Source organism: Ailuropoda melanoleuca, chromosome 15, assembly GCF_002007445.2.
Source record: "Ailuropoda melanoleuca isolate Jingjing chromosome 15, ASM200744v2, whole genome shotgun sequence".
Classification (NCBI taxonomy): Eukaryota; Metazoa; Chordata; class Mammalia; order Carnivora; family Ursidae; genus Ailuropoda; species Ailuropoda melanoleuca.
In genome coordinates, this window is record NC_048232.1 from 49,203,444 (window position 1) to 49,224,094 (window position 20,651).

A 20,651-nucleotide genomic window follows, 5' to 3' on the forward strand; every position below is an offset into this window, starting at 1 on the left:
AGAAAGGCTAGCCAGGACTTGTCAATTTTTAAAATGGGAAGGGAAAGAAAAGGCAAAGAACAAAACTAAACCATAAAAATTGCTTCCCTTTTTTAAGCTTGGGGGACTGTGAATATAGCAGTGGCATTAATAGCATTAGGAAAGTCAGAAGGATAAATATTTGCGAACTCAAAGATGTGAGAAGTTTTCGATTTATTAAATTTGAAGGGCCAGTGTAGCTGGAAGTGTCCAGTTGGCTAATGAAGGAATAGAAATAAAACTCAAGGGAAGATTTGGGAATCTGCACAAAGATGTCAGTGGAAACTCCAGGGACAAAGTATAAGGATTAATGAAGGGGTGGCTCAGGATAAAAGGTTCCAAAATACTCACATTGAGCACATAGGAGAGGGAAAACAGGCATCTTGAGAAGACAGACAGAATTCTGAAAGTCCAGAAATTTGCATGTCAGAGAATCACATTTCAAGGAAAGGGCTGGTCAGCTGTGTCAGTGATGGGAAAACCTAAGGCAGATGACATGATGATGAACACAGTAGAAAGGAATTAAAGCAGCTTGTGATTAGTCGAAGGCAAATTTGGAGGAAGATCATTTGGTGACAATCCTCCAGGGATTGTGTCAATGACACCTTATATTTCATCTCCAGTTCAGCCTGAACAGATGGCACAAATGAGAATCTCTTCATATGAGGGTTTCATCTGGATTTATAGCCCCGTCAGTCCCATTTCCTTATTTGCCTCCAGAAGGGCTGGAAGCAAACCCCTGTCTGCATTCCCCGAGGAGGCAGAGTAAGGCTCATTAACAAGATGTTTGAGATGGCTTTGCTTGCAGTTTTATGAAGAAACTTTATGAATTAGCAATGCAATATGTACTGTAGTACACTCTCTTACCATTACAGATCCATGTTTGACGCTTTAGATTGTAGCTATATTTTAAATGAAATATAATTGGTTTCTGAACTGTCAGATTTCAGCATCTTAAAGTAAGCTACTGAAAGTAAGATTGATAAAGTTATTTTCATTTCAAATATTAAGAGATGGTTTCCTGTGAGTAATACGAATATGGCACTTTCTTAATTTCCAAACTTAGCAAATCCCAAACCAAACTTTTTAATGATAATAACTCTTATTAAACTACACTGTCTTATCTATGCCAGAGGTTTGAAATAAAGCCTGAAATAAACATTTATCTCATTTCTATAAAAATATTTCAAATTTGCTTTTTAATGTATGGCACTCCTCCGTATTTTATGCGTATGTCTTGAATTTTACTATTGCTATTTCAAATGCCTTACCACATTCTACTATACTGTATGATGTAGTGCAAATTTATTAAAAATAAGACTACAGTTTGATTAATTATATCTAGTCCAGCAGTTGTAATTATCCCTTTGAGTTAATCAGTGATTTCTTTTGTTATAACATCAGTATTCCTTTTACAGACTTTTTTTAATGGATCAGTAAAAATCCTACATTTCATAGAGTTATATCTGGTTGTAAAAATAGAATGCTACATTTAACTAACCCTAGCATTCTCATGACTAAAAGTCAGAACCCAAACCCAGCACAGGAATGTGGCTGGGCTCCCAGAATGATCTAGAACCAGGGCTTTGTCTGTATTCCTTTCTGCTTTTCTACTCCACAGTTTTTCTCTGAGAACTAACTTCCTCTGCTCCCCAGTCAACACATGAAACATGGAGATCAACTGTTCCCTGATTTATGTATTATAATTGAGCCGTCTAGGAAGAGAGTAATCTCTCTCTCAGTTCTAATTTTAGAATTCTGACGCAAAAGACTGGCTATTTTTAAACAGCTGTTGTTCAGTCTTAGGTGAATCAACTGTGGCCAACAAGTGGGGTCCAGAGAGGAGACTGGGATTTTTGACCCAACCCAACCTATCAACTGTGGACAGGAACCACAGATATGTTGGACAAAATGGCTGCCCTGAATCTATAGCCATTGTGACCATGAAGGGTAAGTACCTAGAAAAGTGGTGTGGGCTACAAGAGGCTGTACTTACAAAGTGATGAGATAACCTGTTGATTCAGTCACTTAATCAGCTAATTTGCTTAGAAGAAAACTACAACCATAACTATCATTTGGGTCTGTTTAAATAATTTTATTTTAGAATATTTGCTATTTGGGACACATGCAAATGTACTGTGGTTGATTTAAATGCAGGGGGGGGACTCTTGTGGAGAACTGGGTGAGCAGGGGGACACATTTTTAAAAACACAGGACAGCCAGTCTTATCCAGTCACTGATTGAGAAGGATGGGGAAGGATGTAAGTGGAAGTCTATTAGTACTGCCTCTTCTGCTTTGCTTTTTCATGCCTGGAAACCTGGCAGGACACCTAAGTGCCTCAGTCACCTCTACAGACAGCAGAGAAGGAAAAGAGAAACTCCTTTGCCTGGACTTCCCATTGTATGACAGATAATCTTCTGACTGAGTTTAAGCTACTCTGTAGTATTCTTCTGGCATTCACAGCTGACACAACCAATGGATGTAGCTATTACAACATCAAGAAAGTATAAAATACTACAAGTCTGTACCTTAGTACCTGAAGGTTGCTAATTTCTGCAAAAAAATTTTTTGCCCTTCTGGGAGGTATAGAAAGCTGAATAATGGCCCCTCAAAGATGTTCACATCCTATTCCCAGAACCTGTAAATATGGTATCTTGCCTGGTAAAAGAGATCGTCCAGGTGTGATTACATTAAGGATCTCAAGATGGGGAGATTATCCTGGATTATTCAGGTGGGTCCACTGTGATCAGAAGAGTCCTTTTAAGAGGAAGTGGGAGGACTGGAGTCAGAGAGATGTGCATATCAAAGCAGAGGTCAAAGAGGAAAGAAGGTGTGACACTGTTGGCTTCAAAGGTGGAGAAAGGCACCATGGGTCAAGAAATGTAGACAACCTCTGAAGACTGGAAAAGGCAAGAAAATAGATTCTCCCCTAACACCTTTAGAAGTGATGCAGCCCTGAGGACACATGTTAGACTTCTGACCTACAGAACTGTAAAATGATAAACTTTTATCATTATATTATATTATATTACTTTGTTGGTAAACTAACATGGGGGCTTTAATTAACAGCAGGATAAACACATTGGACACCTGCAAGAGTTCCCAAAGATTCACTCAGCCTCCTGTCACCCATCAGATCCATTCAGGACACTGCAGGGGCAGCATGAGGCTGTATCCTTTCACTAGATTGAAATTTTCCTCTCTGATCTAATAAGATTGACATTATAGACCTGGAGGCAAATCTGGCTTTTTTATATCCATAATTGGTTTTTGAACTCCGTTTCCTAGAGGTTTTTGTGACTAGGTTGTATCTACTGAGTGGAAATTTCACTCATGTGACATTTAATATAGAACTCTCTGAATGCATGATTAATTTTTGCATACCAGATATTACCTCATTATCAGATTTACAGAAAGTAGCAATGTAATTATAAAGCAGCTATTTTCAGCACATTCTGCCAGGTTATTTCTCTGCCAAATCATTATGCCCTGAGAAACAACACGTGGCACTATTGAAAACAAGTTGAGTCTTGTGAGCAATCAGTTCAGATAATTGCATCTTTATTATTGACAGTTCCCTTAGGACTCTAGGGTCTCGCGAACTGCTCCACTCTGGGACTGCAATTCATTAAAGTTTCCATCCTGAGCCAATTTTAATTAAACTGTCCTCCTTTTCTCTTTAGCTCCCCATAGCTCATTTTTCTTAGCGGGTCTTGGTTGGGGTAGAAATCCAGCTGTTGAATTAATCAGAGACCCCTCCTATCTGTCCTTTTGAGGAGTCCCTTCTCAGCTTATAAATTCAGCAGTTTATTTAGCTGAACGAGCATAAAATGTACCTGCTTCCACAAAAAGAAAACAAAAAGTAAAAAAGAAGGAGAAGATGAAAAAAAATGCCATTTAACATCTCAGTTTGCAACTTTTAGAAAATAAAACAGGCACTTGGAGACATACAGAAGCTGATACCATGTTTGTGGCAATAATACCTGATGATGAATTTAATAACCTGAGTACAGATCAACTTTTAGTTCTCTTCATCCTGAAATTAAACTGCCTGCGATTGATTGATATGACATGACATTTATGATAGACAGATTTCTGGAAGATTCATAGTTTTTCCTCCCTTTTCCCATAGGATTCTCTTGACTGGCTATTATCATCCTTTATTTTATGCACAAAGCGAAATAGATTTGTTTGTTGCTTGTTTATTTTTACTGAGAAGCAATAACATATAATGCATCTCTTGTTAGCTGCCATTATCAGTTTTCAGAGTAATAACTTTGTTTTAGCAACACAGGTTCTCCTTCATTGTGGGTAAGAAAAAACAGTTTCTTTGTTCATCCAACAATCTAATAAATATTCATTGAGTGCCTTCTTTGTGCAAAGCCCAATACAAGGCAACGCATAGAATATAAAATTGTTGAAAATAGGCTCGACTTTCAGGCAATTTACTAAGTTAGGTTATACATGTTAACTTTCTTCTCAAATTGCGCAGGGACTCCTCATTGCTACTGCATTCCTCATTACAATGTTTGGGAGAGATCTGAGAACAGGGAGTCTGAAGGAAAGGTGATTAGATAGGAGGCATTGTCTAGTCATGAGGTACTATGCAGACAAACAAGATGATCAATAAAGAGAAGAATGATGTTATAAAATACACTTAGAATGAAAGAATTGAAAGAACTTCGTAGCTGATTGATTATGAAGGTAAATATGTCGGGAAATATAAAATTTTTTTCTTTTCATTTTAAAAAATACTCATGACTATTTAACCAAATATTAAAACCTTGTCTTATGGGATTTAGGGAAAAAACATGAAGTATGTATGGAAACTCTAGTATAAAGTGTTGAGTAGAATAAATTACAAAATGGCTACGTAATACAAAATGGTACAATATTTTAAGTAAGCTGTGAAAAGTTAAGGGTATCTATTTCAATTCCTATGGCAACCAATAAAAATTAATACAAAGAGGTATAGCTCAAAAGTCAATAGGTAAATTCAAATGGGATTCCAAAAATTATTCAAATAAGCTAAAGGAAAACAAAAGGATATACAGATAGCCAAAAATAAAATGGTAGACCCAATCCAACTGTGTCAGTCATTTACATTACAAATATTAATTTGAGGCACATCATAAATGTACATGTAAAACCTAACATCATAAAGCTTTTAGAAGAAAATTTAGGAGAATACAGATGGGCCACAGAATGCATTATCAATTAAATAAAATTGCTAAGTTACATTGCATCAAACACTGCTTATTAAAAGACACTACTAAGAAATGAATAGACAACCTATGTATTGAAGGAAAATATCTGCAAAACTGGCAGCTAAAGTTATATAAAAAGATTGTCTCAGGGGCGCCTGGGTGGCACAGCGGTTAGGCGTCTGCCTTCGGCTCAGGGCATGATCCCGGCGTTATGGGATCGAGCCCCAGATCAGGCTCCTCCGCTATGAGCCTGCTTCTTCCTCTCCCACTCCCCCTGCTTGTGTTCCCTCTCTCACTGGCTGTCTCTATCTCTGTTGAATAAATAAATAAAAATCTTTAAAAAAAAAGATTGTCTCAGTAATAAGAAGATATACACCCCAATTTAAAAAATAGACAAAAGATTTGGATAGACAATTCATAAAACAAGATATACAAATGGTCAACAAAGACATGCAAACACTCTACACATCATTATTCATCAGAGAAAGGCAAATTAAAGCCACAGTGAAACATCATCATATGACCACCAGAATGGCAAAAAATTTTAAAACCTGACAACACCAAATGATGATGAGGATGTGGAACAACTGGAACCTTTACACATTGATGGTAATGTAAATGTAAAATATTAAAAGAGTACACTCATGATGAGCATTGAGTAGTGTATAGAATTGTTGACTCTCTATATTGTGCACCTGAAACTAATATAACACTGTATGGTAATTCCAGGGAAATTAAAATTAAAAACTTAGTAAAAAAAGAAAAACAAGATTGGATTATTTGCTCTACTGGATATCAAGACTTATTATAAAGCTCCATTAATTAAGGGAAAGAATGGACAAATATACCAATAAAACAGAACAGAAAAAGACCCTTGCATTTATGGACTCAATATTCGACAAAGTAGGCATTAAGAACAGAAAGTTCAATATTTTGAACAAAATTATTCTGGGCAAATTAGACGTTCACTTGGAAACAAAATAGAATTTTAAGTCTCTGCCTCCCACGATACATAAAAATCAGTTTCAAGTAGATGGTTGATCTAAATATGACAGACAATACAGCAAAGTTTCTGAAGGAGAATATGCTCATGATCTAGGCTATTAAGTGGGAAATAAAAAACACTGTGCAGGAAGAAATGAAAAATCTGGATTAAAATTACTAACTTCCTTTCATTAAAGACTTCCGGAACATGAAAATAGGGGAAGATATTTGCAAAACATAGTAAGTAATAAAGGCGTTGTATCCAGATTATGATGAATTCTATCAAGCAATAAGAAGAGAATAGGCAACAACATAGAAAAATGAGCAACAGATTTAAATAGGTTTTCACTAAATAAGATACTCAAATGACCATAAACACACGATGACCTGGTCAGGCGTTAGGAAAATGCAATTATATCACATTGTGGTACCCCTACAAACCCATCAAAATGCTAACATTAAAAAGATTGATAATACCACGTGTTCACAAGGACATGGAACACTTACATGCTCCTGGTGAGTATAAACTGATATAACCAACTTTGGAAGACTATTTGCCATTATCCACTAACGTTGAAAATATGTAAAAACCAATGACTCAGCACTTCTACTTTTAGATGCATACCCAATATAAATACATGCACATGTGTAGCTAGAGTTGTAGAGAATAAAGTTCACAGCAGCATTATTTGTAATAGGAGAAAATCAGAAACATCTCAAAGGTTCACCTCTAGTAGAATGGTAAAATATGTGATATATTCATGTAGTGAAATAGTCTATAGCAATAATAAAGAAGTAACTACAGCTGCATGCAACTATAACATGAATGTCATAAATATAATGTTGAACAAAGGAAGTTATATACAAAAAATTGCATACTGTAGGCATTTATATAGCTTTCAAAAACAGACCATTCCTGAGGTCATGCTCCCTTCCTGGAGACAGCCTGTATCCAATGACTGGTCCATGCTGGATGCCAAAGGACCCTCCCAACTCCAGAGCTTACCACTGAATGAAGTGAGGCTTTGGCTGTGATCGTCACCCAACTTCTCCTTCTACCTCAGGGTTTCTCAAACACAACATTACTGACTTTTTGAGCTGGCTAATTCTTTGTTAGAGAGGCTACCCTGTGCATTATAGGATATTTACTGCCATCCTTGACTTCTACCCACTAGATGCCAGTATATTTCCACATGTTGCTAAATATATCCTGGGGTGCAAAATCTTCCCCAGTTGAGACCCATGGTGCAATCCTGGTTCCTTCAACCTCCATGGATGTTGATCCTGAGAGCATTCCCCAATAAACATCCTGCATGCATATCATTGAATCTCTGGCACACCCTGATGAGTTCTGTTCATTTAATAAACCATTTACACAGGTGTTTATTGGTAAATTATACCTGTACTATGTAATTATACATTATATGTTATAGAATATAATTATAAAACATAAACAAAAACAATTGAAGAGGAGATAAAATAAATGTAATTAGTAGTTCTAGCATTTTCCCTGCTCCCCAAAAGAATGTTCATTGGCACCTCCTAGAAAGCCTAAACCGTACAGTAGAGACCAGTGCCCTGGGAGGTGGGAGGGAACAGCAAAAGAAACATAGGTAGAGGGATTAGTCTTAATAACACACTGAGGCAGGGAAAAAAAGAGAGAATAGTTACAATAAAAACTTGCCAGGTTGGAAGGCAACCGATACACGAAAAAGTGCTCAACATCACTCATCATCAGGGAAATGCAAATCAAAACACAATGACACAGCACCTTGTATCTGTTAGAATAGCTATTCTCAAAAAGACAAGAAATAGTTAAGTACTGGCAAGGATGTGAAGAAAAGAAACCTTTGTGCACTGTTGGTAGGAATGTAAATTGGTACAGTTACTATAGAAAATATGGAGGTTCCTCAAAAATTTAAAAATAGAACCACCATATGTCCCCCAATTCCACTTCTGTGAATTTATCTGCAGTCAATGCAAACACTGATTCAAAAAGACACATGTGCCCCTAAGTTCATTGCAGCATTTATATACCACAGCCAAGATATGGAAATAACCTGTGTCCATCAATGAATGGATAAAGAAAGCATGGTATATATGTGCGTGCATGTATACAATGAAATATTGTTCAACCATTAAAAAGAAGGAAATCTTGCCATTTGCAACAACATGAACAGACTTTGAGGGCATTATGCTAAGTGAAATAAGTCAGAGAGAGAAAGACAAATTCCATATGCTTTTACTTTTATGGGGAACCAAAAAGCAAAACAAAACAAACAAACAAACAAAAAACCTGAGCTCACAGATATAGAGAATGAATTAGTAGTTATTGCCAGAGGTAGGGTGGAGTGGGTAAAATGAGTGAAGAAAGTCAAAAGGTACAAACTTCAAGTTATAAAATAAGTAAATCCTGCGGATGTAACATACAGTATGGCAACTATAGTTCATAACACTGTATTTCATAATTGGAAGTTGCTAAGAGAGTACATCTTAAAAGTTCTCATCACAAGAAAAAAAGTTTTGTAGCTGTGTGATAACGGGTGTTAACTAGTCTTATTGTGGTGATCATTTTGCAATATAAACAAGTGTCAAATCGTTATGCTGTACACATGAAGCTCATGTAAAGTTATATGTCAATTATACCTCCATTAAAAAATGAAAACTTTGGGGAATGATAACGGTGATAGGTAGCAAGATAGAAAAAGTAGTCAGTGTATATCCAGATGGCATTGATCACTTGAGCAGGTATCAGATAAAAGGGATTTGTGGCTAAACATTCTTGATTATGCCTACAAGCTACCCACTAAAATTCTTACAAAAAAATGCAATGAAAGTTTAAAAGCTAGCTAGAGTAGTAAAAGATAAAATCATTAATTAAAGGTCAGAGGGAATTTCTTTTAATTGTATCATTGTTGGATTCTTGAACTTCACAACATAATCTCTTACCTCTAAACTGAAATTAGTTCATCACATACTTTTAAGTGCATATTAATATAGCATTGTACTATTAGAAATAAAGAGACATTATTAGAAATTCACACAGCAACAAGTAACGTAGTGAGAAACTTCATCCCATCATCAGTCCATTTTAGACGGAGTGGTAAAAACAAATAATAGAGGTTTTGAATAATCTAAGTAATAATACTGAACATGTGTTCTTTTTCCTCTGCATTTTCATTTAAGGCCCAAGTTTCTAACCTCTCCTGGAGCTTTTACTAAGTGAGCTCCACAGTGATAACCCATGGCACCATGGGCTGAATTGTGCCACTCCAAAAATATATGTTGAAGACCTAACCCCAGTATCTCAGAAGTGATTGTATTCAATGGTAGAGCTTTTTAAAGAAGTAATTAAATTAAAATGAGGCCGTTCAGTGGGCCCTAATCCAATCTCACTGGAGTCCTTACAACAAGAATAATTTAGGACACAAAGTGACATGGGAGCACGCACACAGACAGATGTCCAGTGGAGAAGCAGTAGTGGGGTGACCACCTGTAGGTCAAGGAGAGACTCCTCAGAAGAGATTGAAGCTATTGAAACTTTGATTTTGACTTCCAGCGTCCAGAATTGGGATAAGTGTTTCTGTTGGTTAAGCCACTCAGTTTATGGTATTTTGTTATGGCAGTCCTGGCAAACTGCTGCCCCCCACCTCAGCATTCTTTTTTTTTTTTTTTTTTAATTTTAATTCCAATATAATTAACATGCAATGTTAATATTAGTTTCAGGTATACAATATAATGACTCAACAATTCTATACATTACTCACTGCTCATCATGCTTCCTCTGTTTTTTATCACTGCATCCCTCAAATTCCATGGCAGATTTGTAAAATATATAATTATATCAAAAACAAAAAGAAAAGACAAAAAGAAAAACTTAAGAGTAACTTGATTTTTTTTTTAAAGATTTTATTAATTTATTTGAGAGAGAGAGAGCAAAAGCCAGGGGAAGGGGGAAGAGGCAGAGGGAGAAGCAGATTCCCCACTGAGCAAGGATCCCAGGGGCTCGATCCTAGGACCCTGCGATCATGACCTGAGCAGAAGGCAGACACCCAACCGACTGAGCCACCCAGGGGCCCCAAGAGTAACTTGATATAACTTTTTTTTTAGGTAGGCCAAAGTGGGGGAGGGGAACAAGATGATAAAATTAACTACTTACAACAAAACAGCCACCAAAAAACTAACATTTATTGTAAGAAAATTCTAAGCAAAACTAAGAGCCAAATAAAATAGGAAAATTATTTAATCTCTAAAGAAATATTAAAAATCAACTTTATGCAGTAAAATGTAAACCTTAAATAAAATCGGTATCTTCCTAGAAAAATAGAACTTACCAAAATGACTAAAAAAAAAAAAATCTTCTATGTATTATAACCATTGAATAAATTGGATTAACATTATACAATCTATCTACAAAGAATAAATCCGGGGAAATGGATTCACAGGTGAATTCCTAGCAAACATTCTAAAACCAGATCATTCTATTCATATAAAAACCCTTCAAGAAAATTTAAAAAGAGGAAGCAAACATTCTCCAACTCAGATTAGTAGCAAAAGCCAAAAAACATGAGGCCAACTTATAGAAGAAATGCAAAGAACAAATAAACATATTTTAAAAGATCCAAATGCACTAGTAAGCTAAAATTCAAATTAAAACCATAATTAGATGCCATTTTTGTTTCTCAAATTTGCAGTTATTTTGTGGGTGTAGCATGTTGAAGACGGGTAAGAGAACAAATTGTTACAACTTTTATGGAGAACAACCAGAGAAATTTGGCAAAACGTATTAAAAGGGTTTTTAAAAATATGTGTTTTAAATACAGTGATTTTTCTACTTATAGGAATGTATTTTCAGCAAATAATCAGAAAAGTGGACAAATGGGTATGCTTATTATAATATGATTAAATAAGAGGAAAAATTGATTAAGATTATAATATTCCTATATGAGAGAATGATTAAATGTATCCTAGTACATCCATTCAAGAGGGTGGTTTGCACCATATAAATATTACATTTTCTTTTTTCTTTTTAAATTTTATTTATTTATTTGTCAGAGAGAGGGAGAGAGAGAGAGCATGCACAAGCAGGGGGAGTGGCAGGCAGAGGAAGAAGCAGGCTCTCTGCTGAGCAAGGAGCTGGAGTCCAGGACTCCATCTAGGACCTTGGGATCATGACTCGAGCAGACGCTTAACTGACTGAGCTACCCAGGTATCCCTAAATATTACATTTTCAAAGGGTATTTGGTGAACTAGAAAAAAACATAATGCTACAATAACAGATAAACACAGCAGAATATGAAACTAGAGCTGAAATGTAATCCCCATTTTGTATGAAAAATACTGAAGAGAAAGACATTAACGACATCAAAACCTTTATGGAGGTTATTTTTATGTTCCAAGAACATACAATATTTACTTTTTAAAATTCCTTTGTGGTTCCCAAGGTTTCTGCAAGTATATATATCACTTTCACAATCAGAAGAAAAGCAAATATTTTTTAAGGTGTCAGGTGCACTTACCTATAGTGTGAAAGGTTCTAATTAGAGTAGGGGTGGGGCAGGAATAATAGAAAAAGTTAGACTTAACCACTGAAGGAACACTGCAGGAGAATTAACGAGAATCTGTAGAAAGCACAAAATATTTGTAGGTAGATAGACATAGATTCTACTCTTGGTTCAGCCACTCATTGGATATGTCTTCCTTTGCAGCTGCCTTACCTATAGGCTAAAAAGCCTTCTTTGCAGGGCTCTTGTCTTAAATAAATGAGCTTATATATTTGTTATGCCTAGCATAATATCTAATATAGTTTATGTTTTCCATAAAACTTAGATCCTGTTCCCTTACTACTACCTGAATCTTATCTTTTGATCTCTTAGTTTTGATGTTTTTGCCTAAGATCAAATTGATATTACCAATATTTCTACTATGACCAATTAAAACTCACTTCCATATGGCCCTATCCTTGTAAAGTAAATTTAAAAATGATATTTGGCACAGCTAAATACAAAAATACATCTCCTTCAGGCATAATTAATTGAGAGGAAATAATTCATCCAAAGAGGACTAAAAAATAATATTAACTGAGTTGACAATTATTTGACTGATCTTACTAATCATTTCAAAGTCAAACCAGTTTTATGAGACAAAGTGAGTCAATTTATTAATTAGACAATATCCTAATTATCCATCTTGTTGTCCATCAGTAATTTTTAAAAGCACCCAAAAATTCCGTATTGTTGTGAAAGACAAAATAAGAACATTTTTTGTTGAATTATTTCATAAACTGTTCTTACACACTCTTATTTTATTTAAGATTAGGTAGAGTTTCGGGGTGCCTGGGTGGCACAGCGGTTAAGCGTCTGCCTTCGGCTCAGGGCGTGATCCCGGCGTTATGGGATCGAGCCCCACATCAGGCTCTTCCGTTGTGAGCCTGCTTCTTCCTCTCCCACTCCCCCTGCTTGTGTTCCCTCTCTCACTGGCTGTCTCTATCTCTGTCAAATAAATAAATAAAATCTTTAAAAATAAATAAATAAATAAAAGATTAGGTAGAGTTTCACAGAAGTATTGATAGAATCAATAAATAGTGATAAGTAATCAGTATTTGCTGTTGATAATTTCTTGTATTAGCTTTACGGAGTTAATTATAAAGAACTTGAGGGAACATGAGGCACCATGTTTCTAAAATATCTGGCTTGTTTAAATATACACAAAACAGTATTATACATTTATACATAAATATTTTAGATTAAGACAACTGTTTGTATAATGACTTTGACCAGCCTATATTTTTACAATTTTAAGCAAACATGCTTTGTCGTGAAACCTTGAATTAACCAAGAAAACATCTCAGTGTGCAGAAAATGAATTTTGCTTTTGGGGGCATGATGTTCTATTTCTATCACAAAGCTGAAGAACTGAGCAGTGATGTTTGCCTGACTGTTCTTTTCAGCTGAATGGAATGGAAAATTACACAAAAATTTAAACAAAGAAACTGCCTTGACTTTCTCAATTGCTTGGAAGTGGAAGTGTTTATTCAAGCATTTACATGGTGGCCTTGGCCCACAGTGCCCTTGATTAACATAAACTGTTCTCCAGAGGTGTAAGAGAAGCAGCTGGAAGCATATAGGTTTTTCATTTTGTCCCTGCTAAACTCAATCTGGTCTGGATTCTTGCACCCAACAGGTCTTGTGGTTTCCACCCTTGTCTTTTTGTGATCCAACCATTTTTTCAGAATATGAATCAATTTTTTCTACTTCCTTACCTAAAATCTTCTAATGGCTGCCTGTTGCGCTTAGAATAAAATCAGAACCCCTAACCACAGCCTACAAGGACCTACAAGCTCTGGCCTCTGACTTCATCTTACAATCCTCCCTGTTTCTACACTAGGCTCACCCATACTTTCCTTTTTACTGTTGCTCAAACACATCAAATTCATTCCCACCTCGGGACACTTGCTCCTGCTGTTCCCTTCACCTGGAATGCCTTGCCCTGAGACTTACATATTACTGTTTTGCTGTTGTTGTTACTGTTTTTCACTCAGGTCTCAGGTCAAATACCATCTCCTCAGAGAGATGTTCTAAAACCCCCCAATCCTGAGCGGAACAGCCTTGCTGCCTAGTTACCTTCCCCTAGGTCCGTGCTATTTTTCCCCATAACACTTGTCACTAGCTCAATTATTTTATTCACTTATTTATTTCCTTATTTATGGTCTTTCTACTCCTAACTAAAATTTCACCTTCATAAAAGCAACTCTCTTGTGGATCATAGGATAGTGATGAGCACACATTACTCAGTCCATAGATACTTGTGACCTGAACAAAGAAATTCAGCTATGCAAATCATCAATTGGGATTTTTTTTTAAAAGATTTTATTTATTTGACAGAGATAGAGACAGCCAGCGAGAGAGGGAACACAAGGAGGGGGAGTGGGAGAGGAAGAAGCAGGCTCATAGCGGTGGAGCCTGATGTGGGGCTCGATCCCATAACGCCGGGATCACGCCCTGAGCTGAAAACAGACGCTTAACCACTGTGCCACCCAGGCGCCCCATCAATTGGGATTTTTTTAGATGCAATCTACAGAAACTAACTCTAGCCAATTTAGGCAGAAAGGCATTCACTGGAAGGCTATCACATGGATCTCAGAAGAGCCAGGATAGCTGGAGAAATAGGCTTAGAAGATAGGCAGAAAGCACACAGTTGGAGAGCCAGAATCACAATCAAAATGACACCGAGAACCTGACCAGAACAATGCCACCCTCGGCCCCGCTAGTCACGGGCACCGGACATTCTACTACGGTTGTTCTGTCACTGTTACTGGACTCTGGTTGCTGCTGCTGTAACCCTCAGACAGAACCCTCCTGCCTGTGCTTCTTTACTTCTTTTCCACGCTTGATTTCCTTGCAGCAACAATCTCAGCCACCTGTCTGCTACCATAGTTGAAGGTAAATTATGAAGAAAATAGTTTTTAGCCTTTGGGAACTTTGTAGCAGAAGGTGGGTCTCATCACAATAAAATCAAAAAAATGCGAGAAGCAAATCATTGCTTTTTGTATGTTACGATTAGCCGTAAGACAGAAGTACACTGATCTTGCTATGCCCGTAGTGGGTCATTCAATTGATTCAGTAATCATATATTGAATGTCTTCTATTTTCTCTTTCGATAAATGGTTATTGAGTCAATGAAAGATTAGGGAAAGGTGATGACAATCTCAAGACTGGTTATAATTAACTCCATAAAATATAAAGAGCCAGGCAAAAGCCTAATGATCTCAAGGTATCTATAGATAGTTTTAAAACACTGATGAAAGAACATACCTCCACTAAAAAGCCAAGGGTTCATAATCATGAGATCTCCCTTTGTGAAAACTCATCAGAGCAGAGACAGAAGATTTGGACTCTAGATCCAGAAATTGTTCACCTTCACTGAGTGATTGTGGGCTGGTCTCTAAGCCTTGTTTCTTTACCTGTAAAATGAGAATATTAATAAAATTATAGCCTTCTATTACTGCCTCACCAAGGTTTTCCTGAGAATCATATAGGACAATACACAGTATACCTCAAAGAATAAAAGATTGGCAAAATACATGTAAAGTATCATGTTTTATAAGTAACAAGATCTGTTGCAATTGGGGGCCATATTATCCTAATCACAAGAGCTACCATTTATTTATCCTTTGCTAGGTATTCCAAACATTCATGGCCCCTCATTCTCAGTCTGTCTTCCCTGCCAACCTGCTCGAGTACAAGTATCTTTCTTAGGTCTGTACCAGATCTACTAAATCCTTTCAAGGTCCCCCTCCTTCCTTCTTAGCCTCATGCTTCCTATGGGGAGATCTTAGCTAAACTAGACATACTCTTGGTCTCCCTCTCTAGGGAGGGATTTGATTGATGAGTTTGGGGGTAAGAAAGTGATCCTCTTTAAGACTCTTAAGTACTAATAAGTCATGTGTGCCCTTTTTTTCATGTTGGCCATTTTGTCCTATATTTGACAATATCTCTGGAGAAATAAAATTCTCATTATAATGTTTAATATCTATATGTATGATTTTATTTATTGTAAAATCTTAGATCTTAGAGACTTGATTTGTTCATGCTATGGCTGGCTACATCACAAATGGAATATTTTATATACATTAATTCTAGACAAATTTACTCTGAGAGCATTTTAGCAGCTCTACCTTTATTCATAATCAAAGGAATAAAGACTTTCTGCTTGTGAACACTTTAAAATGTGCATTAATTTTAACTTGCTAACATGGTAAAACACGGGAAATGTGATATACAAAGAAGGAAAACACAAGTCACGGTGCTTACAACACAAGAGAAGCACAGTGGGCAGATTTTTTTTTTTAAGGCTCAGCTCAACAGGGAATAGAAAAAAGGAAACACAAATGTCTCTGCCCTGCTCAGGGAAGCCTTGCCTTTGTGTGCTATTTCCCGGCAGATGAAAAGGCAAAGAGAAACTCCAGCCTGCATAGCACCCCTGGGATTTGAAAGAACAAAAGAAAAGCAAACACTCCCCTGCTTCCAAGAATGACAGTTAGGCAAGAATAGTCTGTCTTTTCTTTTTGTTTCTTCTTCTCCCTTATTATTATTATAAAAAAAAAAAGAGTGATAAAGCAGAAATCCTTTTTAAAATTGTTTCTGTTTTGGAGTCAGAGTCCAGCATTTTTTGGAAAATTACAGCAGAGCTTATTTTGTTCCCCTCCTTTGAATATTTGATTGTTAATTCCCAAGCAGATTTTGATTCTTTCGTGATGCACTCGAAATTTAAAACCTCCTCCTTCTTCAGGTTATCTGTATTATTAACTGAGTACCCTCAGTTAATGCTGATTGCAAATGACTTCCTTATAGGACCTAAAACCTCTCAAAGCCTTACTCCTAGGACTTGAACTCATCTTACATGTCCACGCCAGTGATGTGCCCTGACAGTGAGATGCCGTTAGGAGACTCAAAGCTTAATGAGAATATTATCATGCCACAGTTCTGAGCTCAGGTATTGTGTCAGACTCTTGGACCCATCAGTGGCAGGTGGTTTCAGACATGCCAATGGATGGCTAACGTTATGCTGAAGGGCTCAGTCCCAAACCACACTGAGACAGGAGCTTCCCTGCCCACTTCTGTCTCCTGAACCTTGCTCTAAATAGCAGGACATGTGTGGGAGCCACATTCTTGTTCAATCTGAAAGACACTGCCACCAAAATAATATCTGGCTACCGCATTTAGTATCCGCATCCTCTAAATCCTGGCATGTTAAGACAGGACCCCTCTGTGAAATCCTTTATTTATGTTTCTTCCTGACAGTGGGAATCAGACATGGAGATGAATCATCTAAAGAGAGCAGGATCTTCTTTGGAAGTTCTGCCAATTAAATCCACAAATGCCTTGACTTAAGAGCGACCATACAGCCTGAACTGGATGCTCTTGATCCCTCCTGTCCTTAACATCCTATTCTTACAGGTTTGGTCTTAACCCTCTGGTTATTCCTTTTTAGAATCTCTCTGGGCTCCTTTTCCTCTTTCCCCTATCATGGGTATTGGCCAGTCTTCCATCCTTTACTCAGCCGTTAACACGCAATACTATGAATCACAAACCTAAGTGCTTACAGAGATCTGAAGGTAACATAAATAACTGAAGCATGCTGTACGCGACAAAAATATGTGGTTCTCCTACTCTTCGATACAGTAAAGAACTGCCTTCTCTTATAAGGAAATAACAACGGAAAGAACGGAAGTACGACCTTAAATGGCAGCTGATATTCCGAGTCAGGGAGATACCGTGTAGGAGGCTTGAGTCTGAGGGGTAGGAGGAGGCAGCCGCCTCTCAGCTAGTCAATGTCTGGCATTAGGTAGTATGACTACTAGAGAAGATTTTCCATTTCTCAAAAGAATTTGGAAATCTAGATTCTTTCATCTAAACTTTTATATGAAATCTCCAATATTTAAATTTTGCTCAAGCATAACACATCTGTACGCCTGAAATGAGTATGCTGGCCAAAGAGAATGCATCTCCATGCCAAATACAGTCAGTGGGTCACCAGCTGGCAGCGTCATCACAGATTACTAAAGGCAGTGGTTTTCGAACTGCATAGCGCAACCCATTATTGGATCAGGTAATCAAACCTAATGGATTGCAAGTAGCATTTTTAAGTGAAATAGAATTGCATAGGAGAAAACAATTAAAGATGATAAAACATATCACATTTAATAACGATGGGTATTATTACAGGAGACACACATACACATGCATCTGTGTTTGTGTGTATGGTAGGTCACTATTAAAAAATTTTATGACTGTAGTCCAAAGGTTTGAAGGTCACAGCCCAGGTGATATTACTCCATTCTTCCTTCTATTATAACTTAAGCGCTTAAATGATTGTGAAATGTGCATCTGGATGCTGGATTTTTCTCTTTAACTTCCACCGCTTATTTTTTTTTTTTAAGATTTTATTTATTTATTTGAGAGAATGAGAGAGAGCACACAAGCAGGGGGAACGGCAGAGGGAGAAACAGACTCCCCGCTGAGCAGGGAGCCCCGACGCGGGCTCCATCCCAGGACCCTGGGATCATGACCTGAGCTGAAGGCAGATGCTTAAAGGACTGAGCCACTCAGGCATCCTCTCAGCCACTTATTTTCATTATCTGCAGGATAATTATCACTGGGATAATCCACAGGTCCCACGAATGTGGTATAACAGAACGATGAAAATATGCGCCTTATAGTCAAATGGATCTCAGCTTCAATCTTAGGATTTCTTGGCCTTTTTTCTCATCTTTAAAATCAGGATAATTGAACGATCTGCATAGGGTTTGTTGTAGGAATTTGTCCTCAGAACAGTGCCTGCACATACAAAATAAACAAATATGGCTTGAGCACCAAGCATATTCCAGACATTGTCCTAGACACTCGAGATTGATGAGAAACCTTCGCTCTTCCATAATTAGACAGTGCTGCTTTTCAGTAGTTGAAGAAAGGAAGTTAAAATTAACTAAACATCTCCTCAATGTTTTACTGGATACATACAGTAATCCTTTTATAATGTAATCTAAAAATACCCTTTTCAAACAGCCTCTGAAGTGTACTAATTAACGACCACAAGGATGCCCTTCTTCTCCCTGCTGAATGTCAGGGGGTGTCCTTTCCTCCTGAGTGTCATGAGCCTCTTCTACCCTAATTTTGCTCTGCTCAGGAACGCGGGGTGTGGAGTAAGATGAAGCCTGTCTTAGTCCATTAGGGCCGCTGTAACAAAGCACCACAGGCTAGGTGGCTTAAGAACAACAGAAATTTATTTCTCGGAATATCTGAGTGGCTCAGTTGGTTCAACGCCTGCCTTCTGCCCAGATCATGGTTCCAGGGTGCTGGGAGTGGGGCTGGCATCAGGGTCCCTGCTCAGTGGGGAGCCTGCTTCTCCCCCTGCCGCTCCCCCTGCTTGTGTGCTCTCTCTCTCTCTGATAANTTTTAAGATTATTTATTTATTTGACAGAGAGAGACAGCCAGTGAGAGACGGAACACAAGCAGAGGGAGTGGGAGAGGAAGAAGCAGGCTCCCAGCTGAGGAGCCCGTTGTGGGGCTCGAACCCAGGACCCTGGGACCATGCCCTGAGCGGAAGGCAGATGCTTAACGACTGAGCCACCCAGGCGCCCCCCGGGTTGATCTTCTTGCTGTGTCCTTGCATGACAGAAGGGGCAAAGCAGCTCTCTGATGTTTCTTTCTTAAGGACATTATCCTATTCATAAGGGCTTTTCTTTCATGACCTAATTACCTCCTAAAGGCCCTACCTCCCAATACCATCACACTGGGTATTAGGTTTCAACACATGATTTTGGGGTAGGGGGAAGACACAGATATTCAGTCCAAAGCAATATCCTTTCCCTTTCAGAAGCTTGCTGACAGTGAACACACACACAATCTGTGGTAATGTCCTGACTGAACTTCTTGTCTCCAGATCCATTCCCTTTTAAAACATCCATCACACCGAAACCAGGGTCTCCTTATAAAATAGATTCTGGTCACAACCCTTCACTTTCTAACCTTTTAATATCCTGCACTGTCACCTGTAGGAGGGCTGAGCTCCTAGTGGGACTTACCAGGCCCTGTATGATTGTATCCTCACCTCTTAAGCATCATCTGGTCTCAAATTCGGTCTTGTCAATTAGGACAACTTGTAGCTTCCAATACATTTAGCACTCTCTGTCAGTTGATATTGTCAGGAAGCCAAGCCTGTGATTGCAGTTGTCATGGTTATAGATTAGCTTCTGCCCCTCCAGGCATTGCTTCCACCTTCCAGATAGAAGGTGTAGAGGGTTGAAAAATTCTGCCCAGCACTTGAATTGTGTCACGTAGATATCCTTAACTGAGACCGGGATAAATGTACTTTCATTTCCTGATTTCTAGTAGTGGAAGAAGAGAGAAAAGATTGGAATTGGGTGCTGAGCAAACACTGTCTACACAATTGGAATGTTCGGAGCTGATTCATCCCTAATGAATCCTTAATTCTTGAAGTTGTTTGCTCCTGTACCTAATACACCTAGGAGGCCTGAGCCGTTCTGGTTCCTGTTATTTCTTTAGCCTGTCTCTTAAAGTTTTTCTTTTCCTTCTCTGAGCTATGCTTTCTTTCCAATAAATTCAGTAAGAGTTAATTTTCATTGCTTGCTACCGACAAACTCTGATACCATTTAATAAATGATTCCAGGCGTTTAGAGGTCCAGGCAGTATCAAGCTTATAAATATTACTCTTTTTATAGTTTAGCATCTACTGAGCACTTAGCTCTGTCCATGGGATATCTCAGTGACATTTTAGGATCAAAATTTTAAAAGAATATTTGGCAGTTGTTAAAGTATCCAAAATAAATTTATTGGAAATGTCAATATTCACTCAATGGAACATTCTGGTAATATACGTTTTTTCATTCCTGAGATCCACTCTTATTTGTGCATATTAGC

General features: G+C 37.7%; 1 long non-coding RNA gene across 1 annotated transcript in view; it reads left to right on the top strand.

Annotated features, from left to right (window-relative positions):
* LOC117796400 overlaps positions 1–20,651 on the top strand; it is a 72,247-nt gene that overhangs the window by 23,901 nt on the left and 27,695 nt on the right. The window contains exon 3 of the long non-coding RNA XR_004620886.1: positions 1,819–1,968. This is a non-coding gene — a long non-coding RNA (uncharacterized LOC117796400). The remainder of the gene's footprint in view (positions 1–1,818; positions 1,969–20,651) is intronic.